Source organism: Bubalus kerabau, chromosome 4 (assembly GCF_029407905.1).
Source record: "Bubalus kerabau isolate K-KA32 ecotype Philippines breed swamp buffalo chromosome 4, PCC_UOA_SB_1v2, whole genome shotgun sequence".
Classification (NCBI taxonomy): domain Eukaryota; kingdom Metazoa; phylum Chordata; class Mammalia; order Artiodactyla; family Bovidae; genus Bubalus; species Bubalus kerabau.
Genome location: NC_073627.1, coordinates 106,777,748 through 106,796,353, shown reverse-complemented (window position 1 = coordinate 106,796,353; position 18,606 = coordinate 106,777,748). Strand labels below are relative to the sequence as shown.

The 18,606-nt window shown below is 38.6% G+C and overlaps 1 long non-coding RNA gene across 1 annotated transcript in view; it reads right to left on the bottom strand.

Annotated features, from left to right (window-relative positions):
• Positions 1 to 1,352, bottom strand: part of LOC129650061 (uncharacterized) — a 50,986-nt gene extending 49,634 nt beyond the window's left edge. Inside the window, exon 1 of the long non-coding RNA XR_008713559.1 lies at positions 1,237 to 1,352. This is a non-coding gene — a long non-coding RNA (uncharacterized LOC129650061). The remainder of the gene's footprint in view (positions 1 to 1,236) is intronic.
• Positions 1,353 to 18,606: the final 17,254 nt, after the last annotated feature.

Here is an 18,606-nt window from a genome sequence, read left to right as displayed (position 1 = left end):
ACTAGAGTACAGGCAACTACAGATTTAAAAAATAGGTAAACTAGATTTCATCAAAATTAACAGCTTTGGGACATCTAAAGACAATATCAAGAGAATGAAAAGAAAACCCAAAGAATTGTAGAACCTGTTTGCAAAGCATATTTCTGATAAAGGATCAATTTCCAGAAGATATAAAGAAGTTACAACTCAACAACAGCAAAAAAGCCAAACAGCCTAATTCAAAAATAAACGGCTTAAACAGATAATTCTCCAAAGAAGATACACAAATAGTCAAGACACAGACGAAAAGTTGTTCAACATCACTAACCATTATGGAAATGCATGTCAAATTCAAAATGAGATACTACCTCACATCTGTTAGGATGACTACTATAAAAATAAACAATCCCTCCCCCAAAGTAACAAAAGTTAATGAGGAGCTGAAGACATTATAAACCTGTACATTGTAATGAGAGTATGAAATGATGTAGTCACTATGGAAAACAATTTAGTGGATCCTCTCAAACTTAGTCACTGATCCACCAATTTCATCCTAGATATAAATACAAAAAATAATTTACAGCAGGGACTCAAAACAAATCAAACTGTGATACATGAATAAGGGTGGAGTCAGAGGAGGGGAACTAGGGGTAGAACCAAGGGCAAGGAAAAAAAGTTCTGATACTACAGTATGGATGAAACCTGAAAGCGGTGAGCTACACGAGATAGACCAGACACAAAAGGACAACTGCTGTATGGTTACACCTACATGAGATACCCAGAAGAAGCATTCTCGTACAGACAGAAAGTTAGAGCAGAGGTGACCAGGACTAGGAGGAAGACAGAGTAGAGGGTTATCATTTCATGGGCATAGAGTTTCTGTCTGGGGTAACAAAAAGTTCTGGAAATGGATAGTACTGGGTTGGCCAAATGGTTTGTTCAGGTTATTCCATTACATCTTACGGAAAAACCCAAATGAATTTATCGGCCAATCTGATAGTAATAGTTCCACACACTGTGACTGAAATGGTTAAAATGCTAAATGTTATCTTAGGTGTATTTCACCACAATAAAAATTATTTAAATTAACAGAACCTACAATGGTTTCATCCAGGTGTTACTTCACCTATAGAATTAAGCAGATAAATTATGAGATCAGAGCATAATTTGAAGAATTCGGAAAAGTGTGACAGCTTCACTGGCTGGCTTAACTACCTGTAGAAGACATTAGTTGTGCCCAAACAGAAAGGAGCCTACCTCCTACGAAGCTCAAGCTGGTCAGCGGGCCTTGGTTTATGAAGTTAATCAAAGTAAACCCTTTAGGGTCAGGTGAGATATGGGCAGCCATGATCCTCACGCTGGGGTCCATCTCCTAGGAAAGTGAACTGACATTTACAATGACTGCTGCTTAAAGATTATTACAAGAGTATCTGAAGAAGAAAAAATACTCGTTTCTAAAGCACATTCTCATACAGTTTAAAAATAGACAAAGGCATTTTCATTAGCAACTGAATCCTCTCAACAATTGCAAAAGAAGGAAAAGTAAATAGTAACTTTACTGCAAGCCTTTTCTTTTTTTTAAAAAAAGGAGAATACAAAAAATAAAAGGGTTCATAGACTAGGAAAAGTTTGACATTTCAATGTGTTGGGTTTCCTTATCAGTGTTTATTATCTGACCACTCATTCATTATTTCTTGCTGCTAACTGCATCAACATCCTTTATCATTCTCCAGAAAGTCATATGACATTTTTGTTCATAGTAGGTCACAATTAATTTTAACTTGAAGATTCTAGAAATTTCTAACAGTGCTAAAATTACTAAATATACTCAGCATATCACAAACCAAAAATGGGAACTGTTAAGTGACCAGACAAATGTTGAGGTGCATGACAGATCTACCTATCACAGGTAGGTGGATGGTACAATCCAAGTGAATAGAGGATTCTAGAAGAGCAGTTATTCAGTCACACAATTCTTGGGTAATCTTGGAATCATGCTTCCGCCCTCAACAATTAAAATGCTACAGGTGCAACAACTTTGCATGGATTTCCAGTGGTTATTTGATGAAACACTTACATGAGTTAAACAAATCAAAGTCCTAATAAGGGGAGCAATGGAAATCCAAATGAGTAGAATCCTCTCCATATTAGACTGGATCATGAAGAGGAACTCAGTGATCATGCGCAATATATGAAATCAGAGACATGAAACAAAATAAATCAGACATACGTAAAAACGAGTACTTGAGTGAATTTCAGAATTCAGAAAAGTGCCTTCTGAATTCTGAAAAAGATTGTAGAAGCCATCTATAAAGCATGAAAAACTAATTTTGCTATAATAAAATAATTACTACTCTCTAAGAATGAGTAAATGTGCTGGGCCTACAAAATTACTTGAAAACACACAAAAAGCATAGTAAATAATGCTCTCAAATAAAAGTCACTATGATAAAACAAACTTACTTCAAGAAGAAAGTTTTAAAGTTCTTAATGAGATAAAAGAAGAAACCACCTTTTTACAATAGACTATTACCAGAAAGGTACAGCCTAGGATAAAGAAAGCCTGTATTAAAATTACAAATACAGTACCCAATTTGGAAACTGTAATGGTTTTAGCCTTAGATTGGTATGAAATTGCTTTTGCTTTATGGTCAAAGGTAAGGAACTAATTCATTATCTCAAATTTTCTAAATAATGTCTCCTCCCACCAATAATGATGGCAATTCTTATGATGTACTAAATTCTTCTATTCTAAACACTAAATTCTATTTATGGGATATCTATAATACTACATACAAATCTATAATCTTGTACCAGTACAACTCCATTTTAATTCTTGGAGTTTTACAACACAGTTTAATATCTGATAGGGGATGTTTTTATTTTTTTCGAAACATCTTTTAAACTGTTTTTATTATTCTTCCATATAACTTTTTAGAATAATTTTGTTAAGTTAAATTGAATTTCTAGCAAGTTCAGCTGAGGTTTTATTAAAATTGGATTAAATGTATCTATTAATTTTGAAACTAAAATATATACTAAGTGGAAAAAGAATCTAGAAGGAAAGACCTAAGAATATGAACAATGATTATCTTCAAGTGGTGGAATTATGAATCATTCTAAATTTCTTCATACTTTCATAGTTCTCAAAGTTTCCACAATAGAAATTATCACAGTTATAACCAAGGATTGCTTATATATAACAGTACAGTAAATCACAGACTTGACATTGCATATAATTCAATCATAGAAATGCATGACTTATTTCTAAGATGCTTCTGGAACTCAAGTAAAAATGACAGATATCATGATAAATAATGATTAGGTGAATTGTAGGGACACAAAATATTATATTCATCTCCTTATACTCCATAGGAGTCAAATGCTATTATATTTTCTTTATCTTTAATAATTAATAAATACAGATTTAAGAACACATCTTAAAATCATAAGGATAATAAGTTTGGAAAGAAACAGGAAGCATACTTTTCCAAACATCTGAAGATGGAGTAGCATTAATTAACTCTACCATTTGCTGACTATGTGCAATGCACCATTTAATTTTCAGATAATTGGAGTTACTATCCCCCATTACAACTATGTGGAAAACAACAGCAAACCACAAAAATTAAAGGATTTTGGATCTCAGCTGTGCCAGTCTGATTCCACAGTATGTTTTTCCCCCTCCATATACGTTTCCTCCCACAATAACACCTGACAGTGTTCCACAATAATACCCAGGTACCAGGCAGTACTAGTAGGAAAAGAACCTGCCTGCAACGCAGGAGATGTGTAGAGACGTGGGTTCGATTCCTGAGTTGGAAGATCCCTTGGAGCAGGGCATGGCAACCCACTCCAGTATTCTTGCCCAGAGAATCTCATGGACAGAGGAACCTGATAAGACTACAGTCCACAGGGTCACAAAGAGCTGGGCATGACTGAAGTGACTTAACATGCATGCACACGTGAACAGAAAATTAGGTACTTACGTCTACTTCTGCAATATCAACTCTCTCCCTTTGATCAGTCTGTTGATTACAGTTTAGAGTATATTTTAATACTAGCATTAACAATAATGAATTTTTCCAATATGGAACACAGGATATTCCCTCATTTATACAAGTTTTTCATGGCTCCCAGTCAAGTTTTAACGTATCTTAATGTAAATTACTAGATTTTTTTTTAAGCTCATTCCTATTTATATTTGCAAAAACTGTCTAAACAGAATTTATTCCATTATAGGCTCTATTATACTTCAGATCCTCTGTGGTCATGTGAACTATTTCTGTATATTTGTTTTGAATCTGGCCACAACTCAGGATAATTCTAATTTTTCAATTGATTCTCCTTAATTTTTAAAGGTACATAGTTACAGCATTTACAGATTTTCTCTCCTTTTTCTGTTATTTTTACACTTCTCACTGAACTAGTTAGAATTTTCCAGACTAATAACTGTTTAGCAGGTGACATAGTCCTGGTCCAGACTACAAAAGGAAAAGTGCTGGTTCGGGCTAAAAGGAAAGCCAGAACTAATTTTCACCCAGTCCAACTGGTATGGCCTTATATGCCGGAAAAGAGTTGCTGTCCTGACAACCCCTAGATACCCACCCAGGAAAGTTAATGCTTCACATAGTAAAAGCCTTTAAAGACTCATCCAGCTCAAAGGCTCCTGGCCATCCCGTCTGGTAGTACCTACAATCTGCTTATTGTTGTTTATCGCTCAGTCCTGTCCAACTCTTTGTGACAGCATGGACTGCAGCACGCCAGGCTCCTCCATCCTTCACTATTTCCTGGAGTTTGCTCAAACTCACGTCCATTAAGTCGATGATGTCATCCATCCGTATCTCCTATACCAATATTATAAAACAGAATGTTGAGTGATCTGTACCCTTAAAGATATTAAAAATCCTTCTTTTCCTGAGTTTAATAGCAGAAAATTATGTTAGATATTTAATATAATACCATAGAGTTACTTGGGATGACATTTAGAAATAATCTTTTTTAGCACAGAAAACTGCTACACTATAACCAATGAAAAACCAGAGCACCAATTTTACATAGGTTGTAAAAATAAATATATAAAAAATATGTACTTAGAACCAAGAAACTTAGAAAAACAGAGTATTAGTGATGATTGTCTTATAAGAAAGCTTTGTTTTCTTTTGTCTTCCATCTTTGTATGGTTTCCTTTTTTTCTTTACATAATGAGTATGCAGTACTTCTACACTGATGGAAAAAGCCTTCATGTTAAAAAATGAATATAACTCAGTGCCCTCAAAAACAAGTTATAACCAACCTAGATAGCATATTAAAAAGAAGAGACATTACTTTGCCAACAAAGGTTCATCTAGTCAAGGCTATGGTTTTTCCAGTGGTCATGTATGGATATGAGAGTTGGACTGTGAAGAAAGCTGAACACAGAAGAATTGATGCTTTTGAACTGTGGTGTTGGAGAAGGCTCTTGAGAGTCCCTTGGACTGCAAGGAGATCCAACCAGTCCATTCTGAAGGAGATCAGCCCTGGGATTTCTTTGGAAGGAATGATGCTGAAGCTGAAACTCCAGTACTTTGGCCACCTCATGCAAAGAGTTGACTCACTGGAAAAGACTCTGATGCTGGGAGGGATTGGGGGCCAGAGGAGAAGGGGACGACAGAGGATGAGATGGCTGGATGGCATCACTGACTTGATGGACGTGAGTTTGAGTGAACTCCAGGAGTTGGCGATGGACAGGGAGGCCTGGCGTGCTGCGATTCATAGGGTTGCAAAGAGTTGGACACGGCTTAGTGACTGAACTGAACTGAACTGAAAGTTAAATTAACAACCAAACTATATATATATATATATATATATATATATATATATATAAAGTGCAAGAAATCAGCATAAACTGAACTATAGATGCGTAGCAGGAGGGAGATACTAGCCAAAGTACACAGTGAAAATTATTTACAGTCTTACCATTTCTGATAAGAATTTCAGGCTGTTTATAAGATTTTTATGAGGGCAAAAAGGGAAAACTTAAGACTAACCTTCTTGGAGAAAACAGGTGAAATTGGTAAGGAAAAGTCAGGACATTTTAATGATGTGCTATTTTATTGTGTTTCTGTAAATACCAGCAACTTTAAGAACTATGGAGAGATCTGAGTCAAGGCAATGTTAAATACTGACAGTATTCTCAAAGGAGAAATTGTGCTGCACCATTGAAACAAACCAGCATTGATACTTGACATCACTTGAATTCACTTGCTTTCCTCCCTCCTTAGAAAGGCTGAAAAACAATGTGTAATGAATCCTTTTCTCTCACTATTTATCTCTAAGCACTCATGGAAAGAAAGACTTCAGGGTTCAGATCTGCTTTCAGAAATGACAAAGGAAAGGAACTAGACAGAGCATTCCGATCCACAGAATCACAAAACATTACTGAGAGACATCAGTGGCCATGCGTTCCATAGTGAAAGGCTGTGGGCCAGCCTGCATTTTATCAGTCCATGTTCTAGATGCATTAGCAATAAACTATGAAAACACCAGCCCCATAACAAAAGCTCCTACAAAATAACAATCACATGTCACCTGGTGTCCATGACATTTCATCAGAGCCCAGTGTGAATTAATCTAATAAAAGTGACATGCTCTCATTGGGCTTCCCTGATGGCTTAGACAGTAAAGAATCTGCCTGCAACATGGGAGACCTGGGTTCAATCCCTGAGTTGGGAAGATCCCCTGGAGGAGGGCATGGCTTCCCACTCCAGTATTCTTGCCTGGAGAATCCCCATGGATAGAGGAGCCTGGGAGGCTACCAGTCCATGAGGAAGCAAGGAGTTGGACACGACTGAGCAAATAAGCACAGACCAGCCCTCATTGCAATTTAAATTAGTTTAAAAATCTCAGATACCAGACTACAAAACCATACATGTAACTGAAGAATATATTGCTACATATCTTTAGAATTTCTACAAAGAACACCAAGTAGAAGTTAGCTAAGGAAGCTTGTTAAGCATTAGAAACAGGCTTATGAGTCTTTGGATCAGTTGTTTCACTTCTCTAAGTCTCAACTTCCTTACCTAAAAGATAATAATGATTATGATAATGATGAGAATAATAATAATACTAATAGCTTCCTCATGGGGTTGTTGTGAGAATTAAAAAAAATATCAACGTGTGGATTTGTAATTGGTGTATAGATATGTTAGGTTTTTCTCTTCTCCTTGGGCATTTCATCTCTCTTTTAATGTGCAGATCATTCTGAACAAATTATTATATGCCAGCCAGTATGCTTCAAAACAAACAAGTAGAGAGTGGGCCTAAACCCAACAATCTTCCAAAACCATTTTAAATTGTGGACAAATGGTCAAGGGACCTACCCAGGAAAATAGAAGAGATGATAGCAGAACCCAGAGGGGCTGCTCCTTAACAAACAGCTTGAACCTTCAACAGGGATAATATGCTTAAAATTCAGATCAGATCAGATCAGTCGCTCAGTCGTGTCTGACTCTTTGCAACCCCATGAATCGCAGCACGCCAGGCCTCCCTGTCCATCACCAACTCCCGGAGTTCACCCAGACTCACGTCCATCGAGTCAGTGATCTCATCCTCTGTCGTCCCCTTCTCCTCCTGCCCCCAATCCCTCCCAGCATCAGAGTCTTTTCCAATGAGTCAACTCTTCCCATGAGGTGGCCAAAGTACTGGAGTTTCAGCTTCAGCATCATTCCTTCCAAAGAAATCCCAGGGCTGATCTCCTTCAGAATGGACTGGTTGGATCTCCTTGCAGTCCAAGGGACTCTCAAGAGCCTTCTCCAACACCACAGTTCAAAGCATCAATTCTTCAGCGCTCAGCCTTCTTCACAGTCCAACTCTCACATCCATACATGACCACTGGAAAAACCATAGCCTTGACTAGATGAATCTTTGTTGGCAAAGTACTGTCTCTGCTTTTGAATATGCTATCTAAGTTGGTCATAACTTTCCTTCCAAGGAGTAAGCGTCTTTTAATTTCATGGCTGCAGTCACCATCTGCAGTGATCTTGGAGCCCAGAAAAATAAAGTCTGACACTGTTTCCACTGTTTCCCCATCTATTTCCCATGAAGTGATGGGACCAGATGCCATGATCTTCGTTTTCTGAATGTTGAGCTTTAAGCCAACTTTTTCACTCTCTACTTTCACTTTCATCAAGAGGCTTTTGAGTTCCTCTTCACTTTCTGCCATAAGGGTGGTGTCATCTGCATATCTGAGGTTATTGATATTTCTCCCGGCAATCTTGATTCCAGCTTGTGTTTCTTCCAGTCCAGTGTTTCTCATGATGTACTCTGCATATAAGTTAAATAAGCAGGGTGACAATATACAGCCTTGACATACTCCTTTTCCTATTTGGAACCAGTCTGTTGTTCTATGTCCAGTTCTAACTGTTGCTTCCTGACCTGCATACAGATTTCTCAAGAGGCAGATCAGGTGGTCTGGTATTCCCATCTCTTTCAGAATTTTCCACAGTTGATTGTGATCCACACAGTCAAAGGCTTTGGCATAATCAATAAAGCAGAAATAGATGTTTTTCTGGAACTCTCTTGCTTTTTCGATGATCCAGTGGATGTTGGCAATTTGATCTCCGATTCCTCTGCCTTTTCTAAAACCAGCTTGAACATGCTTAAAATTAATGGAGGTCAAATAAGTAATACTGTTGTGTAACTGCTAATAGGAAAACAGAAAGCAGATGTATGAAACTGTAACTACAGAAAGGCTGCAAGGTGCTTCCAAATCCTTACATTGGAAGCACGGCCATAAAGAGAGTACTGCTTAATCAAAGGGTTCTAAGAAAAGTGATTTTATACCCCATTCACATGTATCTAACTAAAGACATTTAACCACATGAATTGAGAGACCTATTTTTCTGACTATGCCCCTGTAAAAACTTTAGTTACTCCATAAAAACTGACACATTTACCCCATGGAAGGCTGGCCCACTAACTGTCCCAGTTAAAGACACAGAACACTGGGGAGACTGGTGAATTAGGGCTCCTGTTCTTTGTCAAGATGTTCTGACTAGATGAAACCACCAGCATCTGTGAGTGCAGGAAACTGTGAATTTCCATAAATAACCACATTTTCATTTCACACCTCTTATAATTTTCAGATCGAAAACCTAGAGTCTCCTAGGTCTTGTGTGGTTCATCTGTTACTAGTTGTGAATCAATCCATACGTGGGCTACCGAATCATTCCCTTTCGTAACAGTGCAGTAAACTAACTAATACATTTGAAAATTCACAGGATGTTAAAGCAGCGAGGTCCTTAGAAATTCTAGACTGACTCCCTTATCATCTGGATGAGCAAAAATGGTGGCACAGAGAGGCCCAGGCATTAGACCAAAGTTGTACAGCAGATTAATTTCTAAATGAACAGCTAACAGCAAAGAACATTTCAATACTTCAATACTAGTGGTTTTCCAAAGAATTTTTAAAGGAAAAAATAAAAAAAAATTTCTAATTTCTTCATTATTTGTTATGAAATCTTACACAGACCTCCAATATATATAATTAGTCAGAGGTGCCGACTGATGGCCAAGGGAGGGACTGGCTGACCTAGCCCCTCCTCATGCCTCTTCCTATTTGCCACACCTCCTCCACCCCATCCCCAGCTCTGGCCAGCACCACATTTCTGCAAAACCCTGGGATTTAAGGAGGTGGAGTCTGAACCTTTGCATGTATCATCTTGAAACTGTTTCTGCTGAAATTCTGGGGCTCCTTAGCTGTGCCTTCACTCCTGGGCTATGTCCTCTGTGATCACTGCATGCTCCCCTGGGGCCAGAGGCACCCAGACCCACGAGCCCTGTTTCTCTTCCTTTCCTCCTTCGCCTATATGAGCTCAACTTAATTGTTTCTCCTGGTGTCTCCTCTCCTTTTAGGCCATAGCCATGGACAACTCTATTAACTTCTCTGGATGTCTAAGCAAATCTATTTTAAAATGTATCAAAGCAAAGAAAAACAGATTTTCTGGTTCAGAGTGTCGCCACTGTTTTATAGTTGGCCCCTTCTTAACTTGGCAGTCTGTTGGAAAGAAAAAAAAAATGGAAATGTTCTTTTCCTGGGGTTTTCATCATTCTGCTGGTGAACTGGGTGGACTCCTTCTCCAGAGGCTTGAGAAGCCCTGGCCTCTCCAATAGGTGTATTCAAGTCAGCATGGATCAGTAAGCTTTGGGAAAGCTGTGGTCTTGCAAAGCCAGTGCAAGGCGTTCCAACAGAAAGCAACAGACAGAAAAAGACCACTCTCGCTTTCTAACTGCTTTTATTTTCACAAGTGGTACAAGCTCAAAGCAACCTTCCCCTCTACCGCCTGTGATGCCATAGTCAATACAGAATATAATGCCACTCCCTTTATTCTGTCTCTTCGTTCAGTGTTTCTCAACCATTAACATTTGTGAAACGAGAGCTTTAATATGTGGAATTGTCCTGTGCTTTAAAGGGCACTTAGCATTATTGCCTTCACTCACTAAAAGGTCAGTTATGTCACTCCCCAGTCATCGTGACAACCAGACTTGCCCCCATAGACTCTAAACACCTCGAGAAACACAGAACCACCTCTGAGAACTGATCCCTGGTCATTGCTGCCTCCATTTTTCCCTTCCTGCTTTTTCCCAGGTCAGGAGCCCTTCTCATGTTCCCAACACATCTTTGCAGGTTTGCAGTACCATCCATCAGAGTCTATTATCATATTATCCATGCATGCATTGGTCCCCACCACTCTCCAACCCTATCTATGAATATCCTGAAGGTAGGGATCATGCCTGAACTTTCGAAATCTATTAAATGCTCAATAAATTTGCACAGAGGAAAAAAAAATGGATGAAATAAGCAAATAACATATGCAGGGAATTTAGTCTATGTTAAGGAGAAGGCAATGGCACCCCACTCCAGTACTCTTGCCTGGAGAATCCCATGGATGGAGGAGCCTGGAAGGCTGCAGTTCATGGGGTCGCTGAGGGTCAGACACGACTGAGCGAGTTCACTTTCACTTTTCACTTTCATGCATTGGAGAAGGAAATGGCAACCCACTCCAGTGTTCTTGCCTGGAGAATCCCAGGGACGGGGAAGCCTGGTGGGCTGCCGTCTATGGGGTCACACAGAGTCAGACACGACTAAAGTGACTTAGCATAGCATAGCATAGCATAAGGAAAAAATGTGATCATTTTTAAAAACATTTGGGAGCTTCTTCTCTTCTCAATCCTTTGATACTACCTGAAAATGTGTAATTTTGGAGATACTATGCAGAGATGTTTTTATTCTTTGGAGGAGTTTGTGTTACTAGCTTCAGCCTGCTTTTGAACCTCTTTGCTACCATTATTAGTAGGGAAAAAACCTGATTCCACCACCAATCACAAATCCATTCGAACTAATTAAACTATCCTTGCAGTACTGCAGTCAAAAGAGTTGCTAAATGGGGAATAAAAATCCATGTTTCACCTAAACAGAATTTCAGATGCCAGGATCAGAAATAAGGGGCAGATTGGTAAAGCAAAAGGCCTCACCAGGGTGTGTGATATGTAAATCACACACCTAAAATACAAGGACACAGGAAAGCATGCATGGGTCCCTTATGTATGAGGTTTCACATGCCTCGATTGATTGAACCTTCACTATTTAATCTTTTAGAGGAAGTGACACTACTACGGCCCCTGTTTTACACATCAGGGAAGACATTCATCTCCCAGAACACAAACCTCACAAGTAGCTGAGCCAGGATTCAAGCTCATCCAAGCTTAAATTCATTCACCTCCAAGCTCTGAATCACCACGTTCAACCATCTCCCACGCATGTAGGGTTCCTCTCTCCCGACAATATTAAAGGCACTTAAGATATAAACTAATAAGTTGTGTTGCTGCTGCAAAGTCACACATTACCTTAAGCTTTCATGTCACTGCTCTCATATCAGGCTGCTTTCTCAAGGGGAGAAGGCAGAAGAGAAAAGATTTTTTGATACCTATCATGTTTTAGGTAGTAAGCTTTATATTGAAATTTAATCCCTGTAATAAATGTACCTGTGTTGTCAGATAAGGAAACTGAGATTCCAAGGTTAAGACACATGCCAAATTCATCATTCTCTGGGGTCACACACCTAGGGAAGACTCAAACTGGAATTCAATGCAAGTAAGGATGACTATTTCACACTACCACCTATATAATTTTTTTAAAACAAAGAAAATATTGGAAGAGCCTGGAATTTCTAAAGTATTAACACATAGAAATATTGACTCAGGCAGTACACATGAAATGAAAACATCACGTAAAACTGCCGTTTCTGTTAGGATGATCACTTAGACTGCTGGTAGAGACCAAATGATACAAGCTTTCCCCCCCTAAAAAAAGAGAGAGAGAAAGGGAGACTTGCACTAGGTAATAAAAAAAATCTAGCAGGAGGTTTGCTGACTAATATTCTTCATCTTCAACCAAATTCTGGCCCATCAGCCCATGCTCAAGAATAATTTCCTGATTGATAATTATATTAAATTATGCAGATAGAGCTGTAGTTCTCAACTGACTCTATTTTGTGCTTTATAAAAGTCTTTTCTAATCAGTAAAGATTAGTTACAATATGTTTTGTATCAGTAATTATAAAGCAGCCATGGTATTTAGTACATTTCATTATATTTTCAAGCATCAGATTCTCAGGTTATTAAATTAGACATGCTACCGCTGGGGAGTCTGGCAATTTTTCCTAATTAACAATGACAAAAGGAGACAAAGGGAATATTGTTTCATGGTCCAAATGTATTCAAAAGCTAATATCTTCTATGAAACACTAAACTTGGACACACACCCACACACACACCACACACACACCACACACACACACACACACACACACATACATACATCAGGCTCTACTTTTGCTGACCACCACAAAGCTGGCACTCAATAAAAAAATGAATTCTAAACGAAATCTTTCTTTTCCCTCTATTTGTACTTTTGATGTTATTTTAACACAACTGCACTCAAAATGATCTTTAAGGAGATGTTACAAGTTATATATGGTCACCAATGAAAATCAATAAGGCCTCTTAAACAGTAGTTCCAATAAAACAAATTATACATAATTCTTACTTTCACAACTCAATGATGCTTGAAACGAAATCTTTTTATACTTTATGCAAGTATATTTTAGTGGTAGTTAGCAATTTGAAAAAGAGGGTTTTATTAGCAAGATTTCTGCTATTGCACGTCCACCTTGACTTAAGGGGTCAAGCGGTACTGGATCAATGTATTCAGGTGCATAACACATGCTGCTTCTTAGCTTATAGAAAAATGAGAGCTACAGGTCGTTCTGTTCTTAAATAGATGTAAGAAATGGAAAAAAAAAGTATCCTTTACACACAGAGGTTTTTAACTGTAATAAAGTCTTTATAATCTCAAATTACAGTTCTGAAAGGAAAATTAGAAAAATAATCTTTTAATTTTCCTCCTCTCTCTACTTTCCAACATAACATATCTTTCCCAGGCATACTACAAAAATAAATATGGACAAGATTACAAACAAGGAAGTATCTCCTCTGTCATAAAAATCAATACTATATGTATATACACACACACACAATGATATATATATACTATATACATTTTTAAAAAATATACACCAGTGATGACATACATATAAAATACATAAGATGTGTATCATTAGTATATATTTTATATACATGTATAAACATCTATATTGTCATTACTATAGTTTATATATATAGGTATATACACACATCACAGGTATGTGTCTCATATATTTTTCCCATGATTTAGTGCAAATACTTCCTTGATTGTAATATAGCCCATATTTATTTTGATAATATGCCTGGGATACATATGATGATGGCTGGCAATTATCATAGTGCAATGTGCCAGGCACCATTCTAAATGCTTTGCAAACTAACTCATTTAATCCTAAGGTGGGTACTAATATGATCCTTTTGCTCCTGGTGAACAAACTGAAGCACAGAGTCTTTCTCAGATCACACAGGATATAAGTGCTAGAATCATGATCTAAACCCTGGCAGACTGGTCCCAGGATCTGCATACTAAAGGCTAAAGCTACATAGGGGTTTCGTGGTGCCTCAGGGGTAAAGAATCCGCCTGCGGAGAAACAGACATAGAGAACAGACTTATGGACACAGGGAGGGGAGAGGAGAGGGTAAGACGTATGGAGAGAGTAACAGGGAAACTTACATTAATTACCATATGTAAAATAGATAGCCAGTGGGAATTTGCTATATGTCTCAGAACTCAAATAGGGGCTTGGTATCGACCTAGAGGTGTGGGATGGGGAGAGAGATGCGAGGGAGGTTCAAGAAGGAGAGAACATATGTATATATATATATATATGGCTGATTCAAGCTGAAGTTTGACAGAAAACATTCTGTAAAGAAATTATCCTTGAATTAAAAAGTAAATAAATTAAAAAAAAAAAAAGCTGCCGCCTGTGAATGCAGGAGAAATGAGTTTGATCACTGATCCAGTTAGATCCTACATGTCACAAAGCAATTAAGCCCATGTGCCACAACTACTGAGCCTGTGCTCTAGAGCCCAGGAACCACAACCACTGAGCCCACATACAGCAGCTACTGAAGCCCACACACCCTAGAGCCCATGCTCTGAGACGAGAGAAACCACTGCAATGAGGAGCCCACGCACCACAACAAAGAGTAGCCCAACTCACCACAACTAGAGAAAGCCCACATGCATCAACAAAGACCTTAGTCCAACCAAAAAAAAACAAAAAAAAAGAGTTAAAAGTTACTTAGCCTGGCCCAGAGGACACAACACGTGTGGATGCCTACCGCTTTCTAACTTCTTCAATATGCTCACTTTGGATCCTCACTACTGGCCACCGGCCTCTTTAGTGCCTTCTGTCCCCTGTGCCAGTCACAAGGTCTTTGCACATCCTGCTCATTCTTGCTGGATCATTCTCCCCTCTCTTCCTTTTCAATATCAGCTCATGTGTCACTTTCCCAGAAGCAGACTTTCTGTGATCTCCGTAATTACCTACTGCCCTATTAGAGGTTCTCCTAGCATTGTTCTCCTTCTTTGGAGAACAAGATTATACTTGCCTGTATAATCAAGTGATTGGCATCAGTGTCTTCCACTGACATCGAAGATTGGGAATTGGGTCTGCCTTTGTTTATCTCCAGTATTTCTGCCAGTATCCAGTACTGTGTACTGAATGGATGTATAGAGGAATACACAGACTCCTTGCTATCGTAGCCTCCGAGCAAGTTAGTCTTTCAGATGGGTTCTTCTGAATCTGAAGAATGAAATCTGTGTATCTATAAAAGAGGGCCAAAAGTAGGCAGATGTGTCAGAGATCAAAGGGCCAGAAAGAGCACGACATGGACCTCATTCATCCACTTAGCTGGCAATCACAAAGCATGTCCCTGTTGAGTATCAAGGAATGTGGACAGCATGATGAGGACAGTTTTTTAAAGGAAAGACTACTGCTATGGCTAATTAAACAAATGCAATATAACTTAAGGGCAACATATTTACAAAGGGAAGACAATGGAGGAACAAATCAAGTCCACATGGGCTACAGTTGAGAATGGTTTCAGTGGCAAAGTCTGGGAGGAGACAGGTGAGTTTTTCAGGTTGATGGAAAAGAATTACATGAACTACTATGTTCAAAGTTAGACACGTATGAGGATATGCAAAAGGGTTAGGAAATGTAGGAGTGCCCAGGAAAGCCGGGAGTTGGGGGACAGGAAGCAGCTAACTGGTGGTCAGATTCTGGAGGAAACCGGATGCCATGCACAGTAGTAGTTCTGCTTCTAATGTTCAGTGAGGAAACAATAACTGTAAATGTAGGATCAACATGACATAAAACGGCAGACCGTTTTCCCACGCCTAAGACGTTTCTTCTCAGCATCGCCAATTCTTGCCTTTCCCACCCTCGACCTGTTTGGAAAGACTCTCTGCACTCGATCCATCACAGTTTCTGTTGCTGCCCTGGCTTCAGAGATCACCTCCATGAAATGACGCTCCAGACACTACTGCTAACCCTGTGCCCTTTCTGAGTTTTACACCTCACCCCTCTTCCATCCAGGCATTTTCATCTGTTTTAGGCTTCCCTTGTCCTAACATTCCAGTAGCTCCCTCTCATGACTTCCCAGCATCTATTAATATAATTTTACTCAGGATGGAAGCCTCACACTCACATCTCCCTCTCTTGCTGGACAAGTGAAGATGCTATGTTTGTGAGTATTGGAAAAATCTAACTGGTAGCAATGTAGAAATCATATGTAATTAGGAATTGGGGTGGGCACTAGACAAGCTGTCACAGCCTTCCATCTAGTTCCCTTCACTATATGGAGCTGAAAGCCAGGCCACACTCTCGTTAATCATATCTTTTGTATCTGTGCAGAGTAAGTACCTTCTTTTAACTAAACGATGGCCCTGAATATAGATCTAGAAGACAAGCAAACACAGCGGAAGATAACTCTGGAAGCACACAACAGATACGCAAGAGGAAAAATAAGGAGGATCGCTCTGCCCAGTAACACATACACTGTAGTCCCAGTGTCATCTATACTTCTGTCAGCTGGAACAAAGGTCCCCTGGGCTGATTGTCTGCTTTACATCCACACCATAAAATGAAGCCTGCCAACCAATATGCCCTGCCCTCTTATGCAAAGCATACTACTAGGCATCTCACTGAAGAGAAGAGTATGTTGGGGAAATAGACATTCACAAACGCATGTCAGTATAAACTTATGCCAGCTTATAGAATAATCAATACATAACTGCATAAGAAATACTCACCAATCCTATGCACTAATCAATCCAGTCTTTAAAAGTGCATAAAATAACATAAGCAACTAATACAAATATATACAACCAAGGAAAATCAATGCCACAGAGGAGAAAAACCAAGAGAAATAATCAGAACTGACACCAGAAGAATCAGATACAATTTAGTTGATAGAAGAGGGTACTTTAGAAGGTTCACTATCCACAGATTACAAAGGATATTGCATCTAGTGTTAGCAATGGTTGGATCTAGCTGGAGGGTATTACATATCCACTATACCCACTTTTTAACATTCTTCTGTGTTCAGAAAAGTTTTTGAAAAGTTAACAGGCAAAAGAATATTAGTCTATAAAACAAGGACAAAGACAAGCTACTATAGTTGAGGAATGAAAAGTAAGAAAGAATTCTGAAAAGGAAGGTGGTGATGATCTGAATGAGTTAGTGACTTCCCTGGTGGTCCAGTGCCTAAGATTCTACACTCCCAATGCTAGGGGCTAGGGTTCAATTTCTCGTCAAGGAACTAGATTCCATCTGCTGCAACTAAGAGTGCTCATGCTGCAACTAAGACTCAGTGCAGACAAAGAAATAACAAATAAATATATAGTTTTTTAAAAAGTCAAAAAAGTGAAAGCCCACCAATTACTGAGGAAGACAAATTTTTTATATTTTTAAAGATTCAGATTCATTTTTCATGAAATTTCAGAACACCAAGTATAGATAGAAGAATAAAACTAGCTTTTCCCACTAGAGAGGGGAAAAATGGATTATCTATAAAAGACTAGATCAGACTGAGAACAAATGTCTCAAAACAACACTGAATACCAGATGACTATGTGGAAATATATTCAAATGTCTGAGGGAAAACAATCTTAAAACTGAACTGTTCAGCCAGTAGACAGAAATTAATTTGGCAAAATGATGACAGTTTGGGTTATTCAAGACTCAAAAAATTCACCTCCCATGTACCTAATACAGCACACAATGTCAGTCAAAAATGACTTAAAGGTAGAAAAAAAATCCCAAAAGAAATCAAAGAAAGCAATGTCTTTGCCACTGGCACATTATTCCTTGGTTAGCAAGGGTTTAGATATATAGAATTATATCACTTTCTCTATGTTAAGTCCTAACTAGTACCTGGTACTGTTTTAAGTACAATGTAGATAATCATACTACTTTATGTATTGAACTTACAGACAAAGCAAAGGAGACAGAGATACAGAACAAGAAATAAACGGTCAAAACATCAATAATGGGGAGAGATATGTGCTTAACAAAATGAGTAAGGGTTGAGTGAAAATGGTCTAAACTTCTCATCTTCCATGACCAGAGCCAACAGTTTGAAAACCAACTGGATAACAGAGAAAGGTATATCACAGAACATCATAAACAACAAAGCAGGGCTACGTATCAGGCACCGACTGGACAGGGCGCATGTGAAGGTAAAAGTCTCTAAGATGGTGGAGCCTTGAACCTGGTCCATTTTTCAAGTTCCTATTCAAAAGGAACATATTGTAAAATGAGCTTACATAAGGTGGCAATAAATGTTCCTTTTAAAATATTTTCTCTTTTCATATTTTTTATCCCAGGAAGCCTCAATACAGTGGCAGGTGTATTTTATATAAATGACCAAAATGTAACAATGTAAGTATGCCTCACATCTTGATCTCCATCTGTTTCCCTGTGAGAAAATTAAACAGCCTTGCAGCAGACCATCCTTTCACAAATCATCCTTCAGATGGCCTCTGTGTGCAGCACATTCATCTGAGCCTTCCATCTCTCAAAGTTAGAGTGACCTCTTCAGGCTCCGCTCTCGGGACATCAGTGTTTTTCCAACACAGGCTCCGTCTTTACATTC